Here is a 15,582-nt window from a genome sequence, read left to right as displayed (position 1 = left end):
ATATTTCTATTATTTCAAGTGAAACATATGGAATGTTTTGTAGATATATTGGGGATTATATATAAAACAGTAGAAAAAATCTGAAGGTATAAAAAGAACTCTGATTGAAAGAATTCAGACTCAAACTGTAGGCCTGCAAAATAGGAACAAGAACCCTTCCATCATAAAAAAATGCAATTTATCCATTAGTGGCAGTGGAAAAATTTCATTTAACTTAGGAATAGAACTTCTTCTAATTTCTTCTATTAAGGTATATCCATCCTAAAGGCACAATGTTGTTGTTGTTGTTTCTAATGGCACTTGCCATGAACAAGCCCGCTGTCGACGACAGCCGATTTAAGCCTCAAGGGGAGCGCCTCTTGTTTCAATAGTAGCGCCATCTAGGGCCAAGAGAACGACTTAGCTACACACACGTCACAACCCTTTTTACGGGGTGGATTTCATTCACTCATCCACAGTTAGATCTGAATCGGAGAACGATCACCCCTGATCCAGTACCCCCAGTGGTATTACTCTTGACATGGAGGACTTTGTGACCACGACAGATTTAACGCGCGTCAGCCACCAAGCATGCGGGGAATCTTCGGCCAGCGGGGTTCGAACTCGCAACCTAAGGGACGCGAATCCGACGCTCTACCAATCAGGCTATCCCGGCCTATTATTGGCTATAAGCGTTTATTGCGCTTGCGTAATACCTTGTCTTAAAATAATAATTTTTATATAGATGTTTTGTATAATATTTCCATTATTTGAAGCGAAATTTACATAATGTTCTGTAGATATATTCGGAATTATATATAAAGTGGTACAAAAGAATTTTGAAAAAAAAAGGAATTTTGAATGACAGGATTCAGATTCGAACTGAAGGCCTGAAAAATTGAAACAAATCCATTACCACCACACCAACTCACCAACAACACATTTGAAGCATAGGAGATATAACTTCTAAATTTTAAGCAGGACCTCGTTTAATATACGACAGTATATCTATTCTAATTGCACAATGTATTCGATTGCGAGACCCTGACATCTACAAATAATATTTTTGTAAAGGAACTTTTTAGTATATATCTGTTATTCCAAGTGAAAATTCAGGAGTGTTTTATGGATATATTGGGAATTATATATGTACAATAGTAGAAAAATTGGAACAAAAAAAAAACAGAACTCTGATTTAAAGGATTCAGATTCGAACAGAAGACCGGCAAAATAAAAGCAGGTACACCATCATAACACTAAGCCACCTTCACAGCTCTAAACGAGAAAAAAATAACTTGTTACTTTGAAACAGGATTATGTTTTACAATACGATGGCATATGTATTCTGCATACTTACTATATTCGATAGAAGTATGCATTGCGCATGTGCGAGATCCTGACATTTAAAAATTATATTTTTTGTGCAGATATTTTTTAGTACATTTACGTTTTTTTAAGTGAAAATAATGAAATAATTTGTAGATATATTCGGAATTATGTACACAATAGTATAAAAAAAACCTTTTAAAAAAAGAAATTCTGAATGATAAGATTCAGATTCGAATCGAAGGCCTGCAAAATGGGAACAAGCCCTCCGACATCATACCACCTCGTCAAATAAACAGTAGTAGATGAGAAGAAATATATTGCGAACAAGATTTTGTTTACACTATGATGGTATATCTGTTCTAAAGGCATAATGCATTGAACAAAACCATGCAATATGCATGTAAAACCCTCTGACATCTAAAGATAATAATTCTTGTATAGATATTTTGAAGTACATTATTAGAAGTGAAAATTATAGAATGTTATGTAGATATATTCAGAATAATATTGGCAATAGTATAAAATGAGTTTAAAAAAAATAGAAAATTTGAATGACATGATTCAGATCCCAATTAAACGCCTGGAAAATAAGAACAAGTCCACTGCCATCATGCCGCCGTGTCATCTACGCAGCAGTTGATGAGTTGCAAAATGGGTCGTAATAACTGAAAAGTTAGTATTTACATAATAATGAAAAAAGAATGAAAATATCTATAAATTATTCATCGCTTTCCAGACACGAACAGAGACCAGCAAAAATGAGCATTAAAAACAATATCGTTCTATAAACCAGGTCACACATTCCTACTGCAGCGCCCCGGTCTAAGATTCTTCATACGATTCACTTCATCAAGTTTCAAATGCGATTGAAATCTCATCTAAAAGCTCAATACTAAGAAAACGAATGATTTCTGAAAAAGTCCAAGATCTCGACACTTAAAATTTCAATGAAATTTAGAGCAGTTTTAAAGTCAGTTTTTCATTTATGGGGCTGGAAAGTGGGTCGAATTCGTAAAAAATGTGAAAATAGTATTTAAAAAATATTGGGAAAAAGACAAACAGAAAAATGTATAAAAATTATTCTTCGGCTTTCAGATCCGAACTTAAGACAACAACAACAACAAAAAAAAAAAAAAAGGGATCAGAAAACAACATGTGATTCCATCCACCAGGTCACGAATGCTTCGGTCATCCCAGCAATCTAAGATTCTTAATACCATTAACCAAGTTTCAAATGTGATAGATATCTGGTTCTAAATGCACAATGCTAAGCATACGGTTGGTCTCTGCGCACGTGCAAGACATCGAGACTTAAAATTTCAATTAAACTTATAGATATTTTGACATTAAATTTTATTTTAAGAAGTATGAAATTTGGTTGAATTCTTTGTAGATATAGAATATATATGGACCAAAAAAAATAAAAAATAATAATGAATAAAAAAATATATAATTTTTCATCGGCTTTCAGACTCGAACTTAAGACAACCAAAAAGAGTAAACTGCAACATGTAACTCTATCCACCAGGCAGCGGATGGTTCGGTCAGCTCCGCAATCAAAGATTCTTAATAATTAACCAAATTTAAATGTGATGGAAATCTGCTTCAAAATGCACAATGCAAAGCATACGGTTGATCTCTGCGCATGTGCAAGACATCGAGACTTAAAATCTATCTTATATCTCTATCTTATATTTTATTCAATAATGGTGCAACTGCGTGCATGAAAGTCATGCGTATAAGAAAGGAATAAATCTGCGCATACCCAGAATTTCTGACCGAACTGAGACTTTTATTTCTACAATTTCTTTATTTTAGAAATATTTTTAAATATAATATTGAAATCTTTGTTAATTCTGTTCAAAATTTTACTTCCTGAAAAGAAAAATAATAATTTTCTCTATATTTAAAATTAAAAAAAAAATAATAATATGAAGAAAACTAAAACTAAAACGAATGCCGAGAGAGGATCGAACCTATGACCACATGTTCGCAGGCTGACACTCGGACCACTAGGCAACATACGATCAGTAGGGAGGTCGAATTTAAAGCCACACGTTTATTTATTTATTTTCATTCTATAAAGGAGCAAATCCATGCATGAAAGCTATGTGTATAAGAGAAGGAATGAGTCTGCGCATGCCCATAGTCTCTGACCGAACTGAGACTTTTATTTGTACAATTTCTTTATTTTAGAAGTATTTTTAAATATAATATTGAAATGTTTGTAAACTCTGGTTAAACTTTTATTCTTGAAAAGAAAAATAATAATTTTTACTATACTTAAAATTAAAAAATAATAATAATATGAAGAAAATGAAATCTAAACAAATGCCGAGAGAGAGGATCGAACCTACGACCACTTGTTCGCAGGCTGAAACTCGGACCACTAGGCAACATACGATCCGTTGGGAGGTCGAATTTAAAGCCACATGTTTATTTATTTATTTTCATTCTATAATGGTGCAAATCCATGCATGAAAGCCATGTGTATAAGAGAAGGAATGAGTCTGCGCATGCCCAGAGTCTCTGACCGAACTGAGACTTTTATTTGTACAATTTCTTTATTTAGGAAGTATTTTTATATATAATATTGAAATCTTTGTTATTTCTGTTCAAAATTTTACTTCCTGAAAAGAAAAATAATAATTTTCTCTATACTTAAAATTAAAAAAAAAAATAATAATATGATGAAAAGTGAAAGTAAAACGAATGGTGAGAGCGCGGATCTAACCTACGAACACTTGTTCGCAATGTGACACTCGGACCACTAGGCAGCATACGATCCGTTGGGAGGTCGAATTTAAAGCCACATGTTTATTTATTTATTTTCATTCTATAATGGTGCAAATCCATGCATGAAAGCCATGTGTATAAGAGAAGGAATGAGTCTGCGCATGCCCAGAGTCTCTGACCGAACTGAGACTTTTGTTTGTACAATTTCTTTATTTTGGAAGTATTTTTAAATATAATATTGAAATCTTTGTTAATTCTGTTCAAAATTTTACTTCCTGAAAAGAAAAATAATAATTTTCTCTATAAATAAAATTAAAAAAAAAAATAATAATATGATGAAAAGTGAATTTAAAACGAATGGTGAGAGCGCGGATCGAACCTACGACCACTTATTCGCAGGCTTACACTCGGACCACTAGGCAACATACGATCCGTTGCGATTAAAAGCCACGTGTTTATTTATTTATTTTCATTCTATAATGATGCAAATCCATGCATGAGTCTGCGCATGCCCAGAGTCTCTGATCGAACTGAGACTTTTATTTGTACAACTTCTTTATTTTGGAAGTATTTTTATATATAATATTGAAATCTTTGTTAATTCTGTTAAAATTTTACTTCCCGAAAAGAAAAATAATAATTTTCTCTATACTTAAAATTAAAAAAATAATAATAATATGATGAAAAGTGAAAGTAAAACGAATGGTGAGAGAGCGGATCGAACCTACGACCACTTGTTCGCAGGCTTACACTCGGACCACTAGGCAACATACGATCCGTTGGGATTAAAAGCCACGTGTTTATTTATTTATTTTCATTCTATAATGGTGCAAATCCATGCATGAAAGCCATGTGTATAAGAGAAGGAAAGAGTCTGCAAATGCCCAGAGTCTCTGACCGAACTGAGACTTTTATTTGTACAATTTCTTTATTTTGGAAGTATTTTTATATATAATATTGAAATCTTTGTTATTTCTGTTCAAAATTTTACTTCCTGAAAAGAAAAATAATAATTTTCTCTATACTTAAAATTAAAAAAAAAATAATAATATGATGAAAAGTGAAAGTAAAACGAATGGTGAGAGCGCGGATCTAACCTACGAACACTTGTTCGCATGCTGACACTCGGACCACTAGGCAGCATACGATCCGTTGGGAGGTCGAATTTAAAGCCACATGTTTATTTATTTATTTTCATTCTATAATGGTGCAAATCCATGCATGAAAGCCATGTGTATAAGAGAAGGAATGAGTCTGCGCATGCCCAGAGTCTCTGACCGAACTGAGACTTTTGTTTGTACAATTTCTTTATTTTGGAAGTATTTTTAAATATAATATTGAAATGTTTGTAAACTCTGGTTAAACTTTTATTCTTGGAAAGAAAAAAAATAATTTTCTCTATACTTAAAATTAAAAAAAAATAATAATATGAAGAAAATTAAAACTAAAACGAATGCCGAGAGAGAGAATCGAACCTACGACCACTTGTTCGCAGGCTAACAGTCGGACCACTAGGCAACATACGATCCGTTGGGAGGTCGAATTTAAAGCCACACGTTTATTTATTTATTTTCATTCTATAATGGAGCAAATCCATGCATGAAAGCCATGTGTATAAGAGAAGGAATGAGTCTGCGCATGCCCATAGTCTCTGACCGAACTGAAACTGTTATTTGTACAATTTATTTATTTTGGAAGTATTTTTATATATAATATTGAAATCTTTGAAATTCAGTTCAATATTTTACTTCCTGAAAAGAAAAATAATAATTTTCTCTATACATAAAATTAAAAAAAAAAAAATAATAATATGATGAAAAGTGAAAGTAAAACGAATGGTGAGAGCGCGGATCGAACCTACGACCACTTATTCGCAGGCTGACACTCGGACCACTAGGCAACATACGATCCGTTGGGAGGTCGAATTTAAAGCCACATGTTTATTTATTTATTTTCATTCTATAATGGTGCAAATCCATGCATGAAAGCCATGTGTATAAGAGAAGGAATGAGTCTGCGCATGCCCAGAGTCTCTGACCGAACTGAGACTTTTATTTGTACAATTTCTTTATTTTGGAAGTATTTTTAAATATAATATTGAAATGTTTGTTAATTCTGTTCAAAATTTTACTTCCTGAAAAGAAAAATAATAATTTTCTCTATACTTAAAATTAAAAAAATAAATAATAATATGATGAAAAGTGAAAGTAAAACGAATGCCGACAGAGAGGATTGAACCTACGACCACTTGTTCGCAGGCTGACACTCGGACCACTAGACAACATACGATCCGTTGGGAGGTCGAATTTAAAGCCACATGTTTATTTATTTATTTTCATTCTATAATGGTGCAAATCCATGCATGAAAGCCATGTGTATAAGAGAAGGAATGAGTCAGCGCATGCCCAGAGTCTCTGACCGAACTCAGACTTTTGTTTGTACAATTTCTTTATTTTGAAAGTATTTTTAAATATAATATTGAAATGTTTGTAAACTCTGGTTAAACTTTTATTCTTGAAAAGAAAAATAATAATTTTCTCTATACTTAAAATTAAAAAAATAATAATAATAATATGATGAAAAGTAAAACCAAAACGAATGCCGAGAGAGAGGATCGAACCTACGACCACTCGTTCGCAGGCTAACACTCGGACCAATAGGCAACATACGATCCGTTGGGAGGTCGAATTTAAAGCCACATGTTTATTTATTTTCATTCTATACTGGAGCAAATCCATGCATGAAAGCCATGTGTATAAGAGAAGGAATGAGTCTGCGCATGCCCATAGTTTCTGACGGAACTGAGCCTTTTATTTGTACAATTTCTTTATTTTAGAAGTATTTTTAAATATAATATTGAAATGTTTGTAAACTCTGGTTAAACTTTTATTCTTGAAAAGAAAAATAATAATTTTCTCTATACTTAAAATTAAAAAAATAATAATATGATGAAAATTGAAAGTAAATCGAATGGTGAGAGCGCGGATCGAACCTACGACCACTTGTTCGCAGGCTAACACTCGGACCACTAGGCAACATACGATCCGTTGGGAGGTCGAATTTAAAGCCACATGTTTATTTATTTATTTTCATTCTATAATGGAGCAAATCCATGCATGAAAGCCATGTGTATAAGAGAAGGAATGAGTCTGCGCATGCCCATAGTCTCTGACCGAACTGAGACTTTTATTTGTACAATTTCTTTATTTTAGAAGTATTTTTAATTATAATATTGAAATGTTTGTAAACTCTGGTTAAACTTTTATTCTTGAAAAGAAAAATAATAATTTTCTCTATACTTAAAATTAAAAAAAAATAATAATATGAAGAAAATTAAAACTAAACGAATGCCGAGAGAGAGGATCGAACCTACGACCACTTGTTCGCAGGCTGACACTCCGACCACTAGTCAACATACGATCCGCTGGGAGGAAGAATTTAAAGCCACATGTTTATTTATTTATTTTCATTCTATAATGGTGCAAATCCATGCATGAAAGCCATGTGTATAAGAGAAGGAATGAGACTGCTCATGCCCAGAGTCTCTGACCGAACTGAGACTTTTATTTGTACAATTTCTTTATTTTAGAAGTATTTTTAAATATAATATTGAAATGTTTGTAAACTCTGGTTAAACTTTTATTCTTGAAAAGAAAAATAATAATTTTCTCTATACTTAAAATTAAAAAAAAAAAATAATAATAATATGATGAAAAATAAAACTAAAACGAATGCCGTCAGAGAGGATCGAACCTACGACCACTTGTTCGCAGGCTAACACTCGGACCACTAGGCAACATACGATCCGTTGGGATGTCGAATTTAAAGCCACATGTTTATTTATTTATTTTCATTCTATAATGGAGCAAATCCATGCCTGAAAGCCATGTGTATAAGAGAAGCAATGAGTCTGCGCATGCCCATAGTCTCTGACCGAACTGAGACTTTTATTTGTACAATTTCTTTATTTTAGAAGTATTTTTAAATATAATATTGAAATGTTTGTAAACTCTGGTTAAACTTTTATTCTTGGAAAGAAAAAAAATAATTTTCTCTATACTTAAAATTAAAAAAAAATAATAATATGAAGAAAATTAAAACTAAAACGAATGCCGAGAGAGAGAATCGAACCTACGACCACTTGTTCGCAGGCTAACACTCGGTACACTAGGCAACATACGATCCGTTGGGATGTCGAATTTAAAGCCACATGTTTATTTATTTATTTTCATTCTATAATGGTGCAAATCCATGCATGAAAGCCATGTGTATAAGAGAAGGAATGAGTCTGCGCATGCCCAGAGTCTCTGACCGAACTGAAACTTTTATTTGTACAATTTATTTATTTTGGAAGTATTTTTATATATAATATTGAAATCTTTGAAATTCAGTTCAATATTTTACTTCCTGAAAAGAAAAATAATAATTTTCTCTATACATAAAATTAAAAAAAAAATAATAATATGATGAAAAGTGAAAGTAAAACGAATGGTGAGAGCGCGGATCGAACCTACGACCACTTATTCGCAGGCTGACACTCGGACCACTAGGCAACATACGATCCGTTGGGAGGTCGAATTTAAAGCCACATGTTTATTTATTTATTTTCATTATATAATGGTGCAAATCCATGCATGAAAGCCATGTGTATAAGAGAAGGAATGAGTCTGCGCATGCCCAGAGTCTCTGACCGAACTGAGACTTTTATTTGTACAATTTCTTTATTTTGGAAGTATTTTTAAATATAATATTGAAATGTTTGTTAATTCTGTTCAAAATTTTACTTCCTGAAAAGAAAAATAATAATTTTCTCTATACTTAAAATTAAAAAAAAAATAATAATATGATGAAAAGTGAAAGTAAAACGAATGCCGACAGAGAGGATTGAACCTACGACCACTTGTTCGCAGGCTGACACTCGGACCACTAGACAACATACGATCCGTTGGGAAGTCGAATTTAAAGCCACATGTTTAATTATTTATTTTCATTCTATAATGGTGCAAATCCATGCATGAAAGCCATGTGTATAAGAAAAGGAATGAGTCTGCGCATGCCCAGAGTCTCTGACCGAACTGAGACTTTTATTTGTACAATTTCTTTATTTTGTTAGTATTTTTAAATATAATATTGAAATGTTTGTAAACTCTGGTTAAACTTTTATTCTTGAAAAGAAAAATAATAATTTTCTCTATACTTAAAATTAAAAAAAAATAATAATATGAAGAAAATTAAAACTAAACGAATACCGAGAGAGAGGATCGAACCTACGACCACTTGTTCGCAGGCTGACACTCCGACCACTAGTCAACATACGATCCGCTGGGAGGACGAATTTAAAGCCACATGTTTATTTATTTATTTTCATTCTATAATGGTGCAAATCCATGCATGAAAGCCATGTGTATAAGAGAAGGAATGAGTCAGCGCATGCCCAGAGTCTCTGACCGAACTCAGACTTTTGTTTGTACAATTTCTTTATTTTGAAAGTACTTTTAAATATAATATTGAAATGTTTGTAAACTCTGGTTAAACTTTTATTCTTGAAAAGAAAAATAATAATTTTCTCTATACTTAAAATTAAAAAAATAATAATAATAATATGATGAAAAGTAAAACTAAAACGAATGCCGAGAGAGAGGATCGAACCTACGACCACTTGTTCGCAGGCTGACACTCGGACCACTAGGTAACATACGATCCGTTGGGAGGTCGAATTTAAAGCCACATGTTTATTTATTTATTTTCATTCTATAATGGTGCAAATCCATGCATGAAAGCCATGTGTATAAGAGAAGGAATGAGTCTGCGCATGCCCAGAGTCTCTGACCGAACAGAGACTTTTATTTGTACAATTTCTTTATTTTGGAAGTATTTTTATATATAATATTGAAATCTTTGTTAATTCTGTTCAAAATTTTACTTCCTGAAAAGAAAAATAATAATTTTCTCTATACTTAAAATTAAAAAAAAATAATAATATGATGATGATGAAAAGTGAAAGTAAAACGAATGGTGAGAGCGCGGATCGAACCTACGACCACTTGTTCGCAGGCTGACACTCGGACCGCTACGCAACATACGATCCATTGGGAGGTCGAATTTAAAGCCACACGTTTATTTATTTATTTTCATTCTATAATGGTGCAAATCCATGCATGAAAGCCATGTGTATAAGAGAAGGAATGAGTCTGCGCATGCCCAGAGTCTCTGACCGAACTGAGACTTTTGTTTGTACAATTTCTTTATTTTGGAAGTATTTTTAAATATAATATTGAAATGTTTGTAAACTCTGGTTAAACTTTTATTCTTGAAAAGAAAAATAATAATTTTCTCTATACTTAAAATTAAATAATAATAATATGAAGAAAAGTAAAACTAAAACGAAAGCAGAGAGAGAGGATCGAACCTGCAACCACTTGTTCACAGGCTGACACTCGGACCACTAGGCAACATACGATCCGTTGGTAGGTCGAATTTAAAGCCACATGTTTATTTATTTATTTTCATTCTATAATGGTGCAAATCCATGCATGAAAGCCATGTGTATAAGAGAAGGTATGAGTCTGCGCATGCCCAGAGTCTCTGACCGAACAGAGACTTTTATTTGTACAATTTCTTTATTTTGGAAGTATTTTTATATATAATATTGAAATCTTTGTTAATTCTGTTCAAAATTTTACTTCCTGAAAAGAAAAATAATAATTTTCTCTATACTTAAAATTAAAAAAAATAATAATAATATTATGATGAAAAGTGAAAGTAAAACGAATGGTGAGAGTGCGGATCGAACCTACGACCACTTGTTCGCAGGCTGACACTCGGACCACTAGGCAACATACGATCCGTTGGTAGGTCGAATTTAAAGCCACATGTTTATTTATTTATTTTCATTCTATAATGGTGCAAATCCATGCATGAAAGCCATGTGTATAAGAGAAGGAATGAGTCTGCGCATGCCCAGAGTCTCTGACCGAACTGAGACTTTTATTTGCACAATTTCTTTATTTTGGAAGTATTTTTATATATAATATTGAAATCTTTGTTAATTCTGTTCAAAATTTTACTTCCTGAAAGGAAAAATAATAATTTTCTCTATACTTAAAATTAAAAAATAATAATAATATGATGATGATGAAAAGTGAAAGTAAAACGAATTGTGAGAGCGCGGATCGAACCTACGACCACTTGTTCGCAGGCAGACACTCGGACCACTAGGCAACATACGATCCGTTGGGAGGTCGAATTTAAAGCCACATGTTTATTTATTTATTTTCATTCTATAATGGTGCAAATCCTTGCATGAAAGCCATGTGTATAAGAGAAGGAATGAGTCTGCGCATGCCCAGAGTCTCTGACCGAACTGAGACTTTTATTTGTACAATTTCTTTATTTTGTTAGTATTTTTAAATATAATATTGAAATGTTTGTAAACTCTGGTTAAACTTTTATTCTTGAAAAGAAAAATAATAATTTTCTCTATACTTAAAATTAAAAAAAAAATAATAATATGAAGAAAATTAAAACTAAACGAATGCCGAGAGAGAGGATCGAACCTACGACCACTTGTTCGCAGGCTGACACTCCGACCACTAGTCAACATACGATCCGCTGGGAGGACGAATTTAAAGCCACATGTTTATTTATTTATTTTCATTCTATAATGGTGCAAATCCATGCATGAAAGCCATGTGTATAAGAGAAGGAATGAGTCAGCGCATGCCCAGAGTCTCTGACCGAACTCAGACTTTTGTTTGTACAATTTCTTTATTTTGAAAGTACTTTTAAATATAATATTGAAATGTTTGTAAACTCTGGTTAAACTTTTATTCTTGAAAAGAAAAATAATAATTTTCTCTATACTTAAAATTAAAAAAATAATAATAATAATATGATGAAAAGTAAAACTAAAACGAATGCCGAGAGAGAGGATCGAACCTACGACCACTTGTTCGCAGGCTGACACTCGGACCACTAGGTAACATACGATCCGTTGGGAGGTCGAATTTAAAGCCACATGTTTATTTATTTATTTTCATTCTATAATGGTGCAAATCCATGCATGAAAGCCATGTGTATAAGAGAAGGAATGAGTCTGCGCATGCCCAGAGTCTCTGACCGAACAGAGACTTTTATTTGTACAATTTCTTTATTTTGGAAGTATTTTTATATATAATATTGAAATCTTTGTTAATTCTGTTCAAAATTTTACTTCCTGAAAAGAAAAATAATAATTTTCTCTATACTTAAAATTAAAAAAAATAATAATAATATTATGATGAAAAGTGAAAGTAAAACGAATGGTGAGAGTGCGGATCGAACCTACGACCACTTGTTCGCAGGCTGACACTCGGACCACTAGGCAACATACGATCCGTTGGTAGGTCGAATTTAAAGCCACATGTTTATTTATTTATTTTCATTCTATAATGGTGCAAATCCATGCATGAAAGCCATGTGTATAAGAGAAGGAATGAGTCTGCGCATGCCCAGAGTCTCTGACCGAACTGAGACTTTTGTTTGCACAATTTCTTTATTTTGGAAGTATTTTTATATATAATATTGAAATCTTTGTTAATTCTGTTCAAAATTTTACTTCCTGAAAGGAAAAATAATAATTTTCTCTATACTTAAAATTAAAAAATAATAATAATATGATGATGATGAAAAGTGAAAGTAAAACGAATTGTGAGAGCGCGGATCGAACCTACGACCACTTGTTCGCAGGCAGACACTCGGACCACTAGGCAACATACGATCCGTTGGGAGGTCGAATTTAAAGCCACATGTTTATTTATTTATTTTCATTCTATAATGGTGCAAATCCTTGCATGAAAGCCATGTGTATAAGAGAAGGAATGAGTCTGCGCATGCCCAGAGTCTCTGACCGAACTGAGACTTTTATTTGTACAATTTCTTTATTTTGGAAGTATTTTTATACATAATATTGAAATCTTTGTTAATTCTGTTCAAAATTTTACTTCCTGAAAAGAAAAATAATAATTTTCTCTATACTTAAAATTAAAAAAAAAAAATAATATGATGATGATGAAAAGTGAAAGTAAAACGAATGGTGAGAGCGCCGATCGAACCTACGACCACTTGTTCGCAGGCAGACACTCGGACCACTAGGTAACATACGATCCGTTGGGAGGTCGAATTTAAAGCCACATGTTTATTTATTTATTTTCATTCTATAATGGTGCAAATCCATGCATGAAATCCATGTGTATAAGAGAAGGAATGAGTCTGCGCATGCCCAGAGTCTCTGACCGAACAGAGACTTTTATTTGTACAATTTCTTTATTTTGGAAGAATTTTTATATATAATATTGAAATCTTTGTTAATTCTGTTCAAAATTTTACTTCCAGAAAAGAAAAATAATAATTTTCTCTATACTTAAAATTAAAAAAATAATAATAATAATATGATGAAAAGTGAAAGTAAAACGAATGCCCAGAGAGCGGATCGAACCTGCGACCACTTGTTCACAGCCTGACACTCGGACCACAAGGCAACATACGATCCGTTGGTAGGTCGAATTTAAAGCCACATGTTTATTTATTTATTTTCATTCTATAATGGTGCAAATCCAGGCATGAAAGCCATGTGTATAAGAGAAGGAATAAGTCTGCGCATGCCCAGAGTCTCTGACCGAACTGAGACTTTTGTTTGTACAATTTCTTTATTTTGGAAGTATTTTTAAATATAATATTGAAATGTTTGTAAACTCTGGTTAAACTTTTATTCTTGAAAAGAAAAATAGTAATTTTCTCTATACTTAAAATTAAATAATAATAATATGAAGAAAAGTAAAACTAAAACGAAAGCAGAGAGAGAGGATCGAACCTGCAACCACTTGTTCACAGGCTGACACTCGGACCACTAGGCAACATACGATCCGTTGGTAGGTCGAATTTAAAGCCACATGTTTATTTATTTATTTTCATTCTATAATGGTGCAAATCCATGCATGAAAGCCATGTGTATAAGAGAAGGTATGAGTCTGCGCATGCCCAGAGTCTCTGACCGAACAGAGACTTTTATTTGTACAATTTCTTTATTTTGGAAGTATTTTTATATATAATATTGAAATCTTTGTTAATTCTGTTCAAAATTTTACTTCCTGAAAAGAAAAATAATAATTTTCTCTATACTTAAAATTAAAAAAAATAATAATAATATTATGATGAAAAGTGAAAGTAAAACGAATGGTGAGAGTGCGGATCGAACCTACGACCACTTGTTCGCAGGCTGACACTCGGACCACTAGGCAACATACGATCCGTTGGTAGGTCGAATTTAAAGCCACATGTTTATTTATTTATTTTCATTCTATAATGGTGCAAATCCTTGCATGAAAGCCATGTGTATAAGAGAAGGAATGAGTCTGCGCATGCCCAGAGTCTCTGACCGAACTGAGACTTTTATTTGTACAATTTCTTTATTTTGGAAGTATTTTTATACATAATATTGAAATCTTTGTTAATTCTGTTCAAAATTTTACTTCCTGAAAAGAAAAATAATAATTTTCTCTATACTTAAAATTAAAAAAAAATAATAATAATATGATGATGAAAAGTGAAAGTAAAACGAATGGTGAGAGCGCGGATCGAACCTACGACCACTTGTTCGCAGGCAGACACTCGGACCACTAGGCAACATACGATCCGTTGGGAGGTCGAATTTAAAGCCACATGTTTATTTATTTATTTTCATTCTATAATGGTGCAAATCCTTGCATGAAAGCCATGTGTATAAGAGAAGGAATGAGTCTGCGCATGCCCAGAGTCTCTGACCGAACTGAGACTTTTATTTGTACAATTTCTTTATTTTGGAAGTATTTTTATATATAATATTTAAATCTTTGTTAATTCTGTTCAAAATTTTACTTCCTGAAAAGAAAAATAATTATTTTCTCTATACTTAAAATTAAAAAAATAATAATAATACGAAGAAAAGTGAAAGCAAAACGAATCGCGTGAAAGCGGATCGAACCTACGACCACTTGTTTGCGAATTGACACTCGGACCACTAGGCAACATACGATCCGTTGGGAGGCCGAATTTAAAGCCACGTGTTTATTTATTTATTTTCATTCTATAATGGTGCAAATCCATGCATGAAAGCCATGTGTATAAGAGAAGGAATGAGTCTGCGCATGCCCAGAGTCTCTGACCGAACTGAGACTTTTATTTGTACAATTTAATTATTTGGGAAGTATTTTTAAATATAATATTGAAATGTTTGTAAACGCTGGTTAAACTTTTATTCTAGAAAAGAAAAATAATAATTTTCTCTATACTTAAAATTAAAAAAAATAATATTAATATGAAGAAAAGTAAAACTAAAACGAATGCCGAGAGAGCGGATCGAACCTGCGACCACTTGTTCACAGGCTGACACTCGGACCACTAGGCAACATACGATCCGTTGGTAGGTCGAATTTAAAGCCACATGTTTATTTATTTATTTTCATTCTATAATGGTGCAAATCCATGCATGAAAGCCATGTGTATAAGAGAAGGTATGAGTCT

This window comes from Argiope bruennichi, chromosome 5 (genome assembly GCF_947563725.1).
Source record: "Argiope bruennichi chromosome 5, qqArgBrue1.1, whole genome shotgun sequence".
In the NCBI taxonomy this organism is placed as follows: Eukaryota; Metazoa; Arthropoda; class Arachnida; order Araneae; family Araneidae; genus Argiope; species Argiope bruennichi.
Note: the sequence above shows the minus strand (reverse complement) of the source record.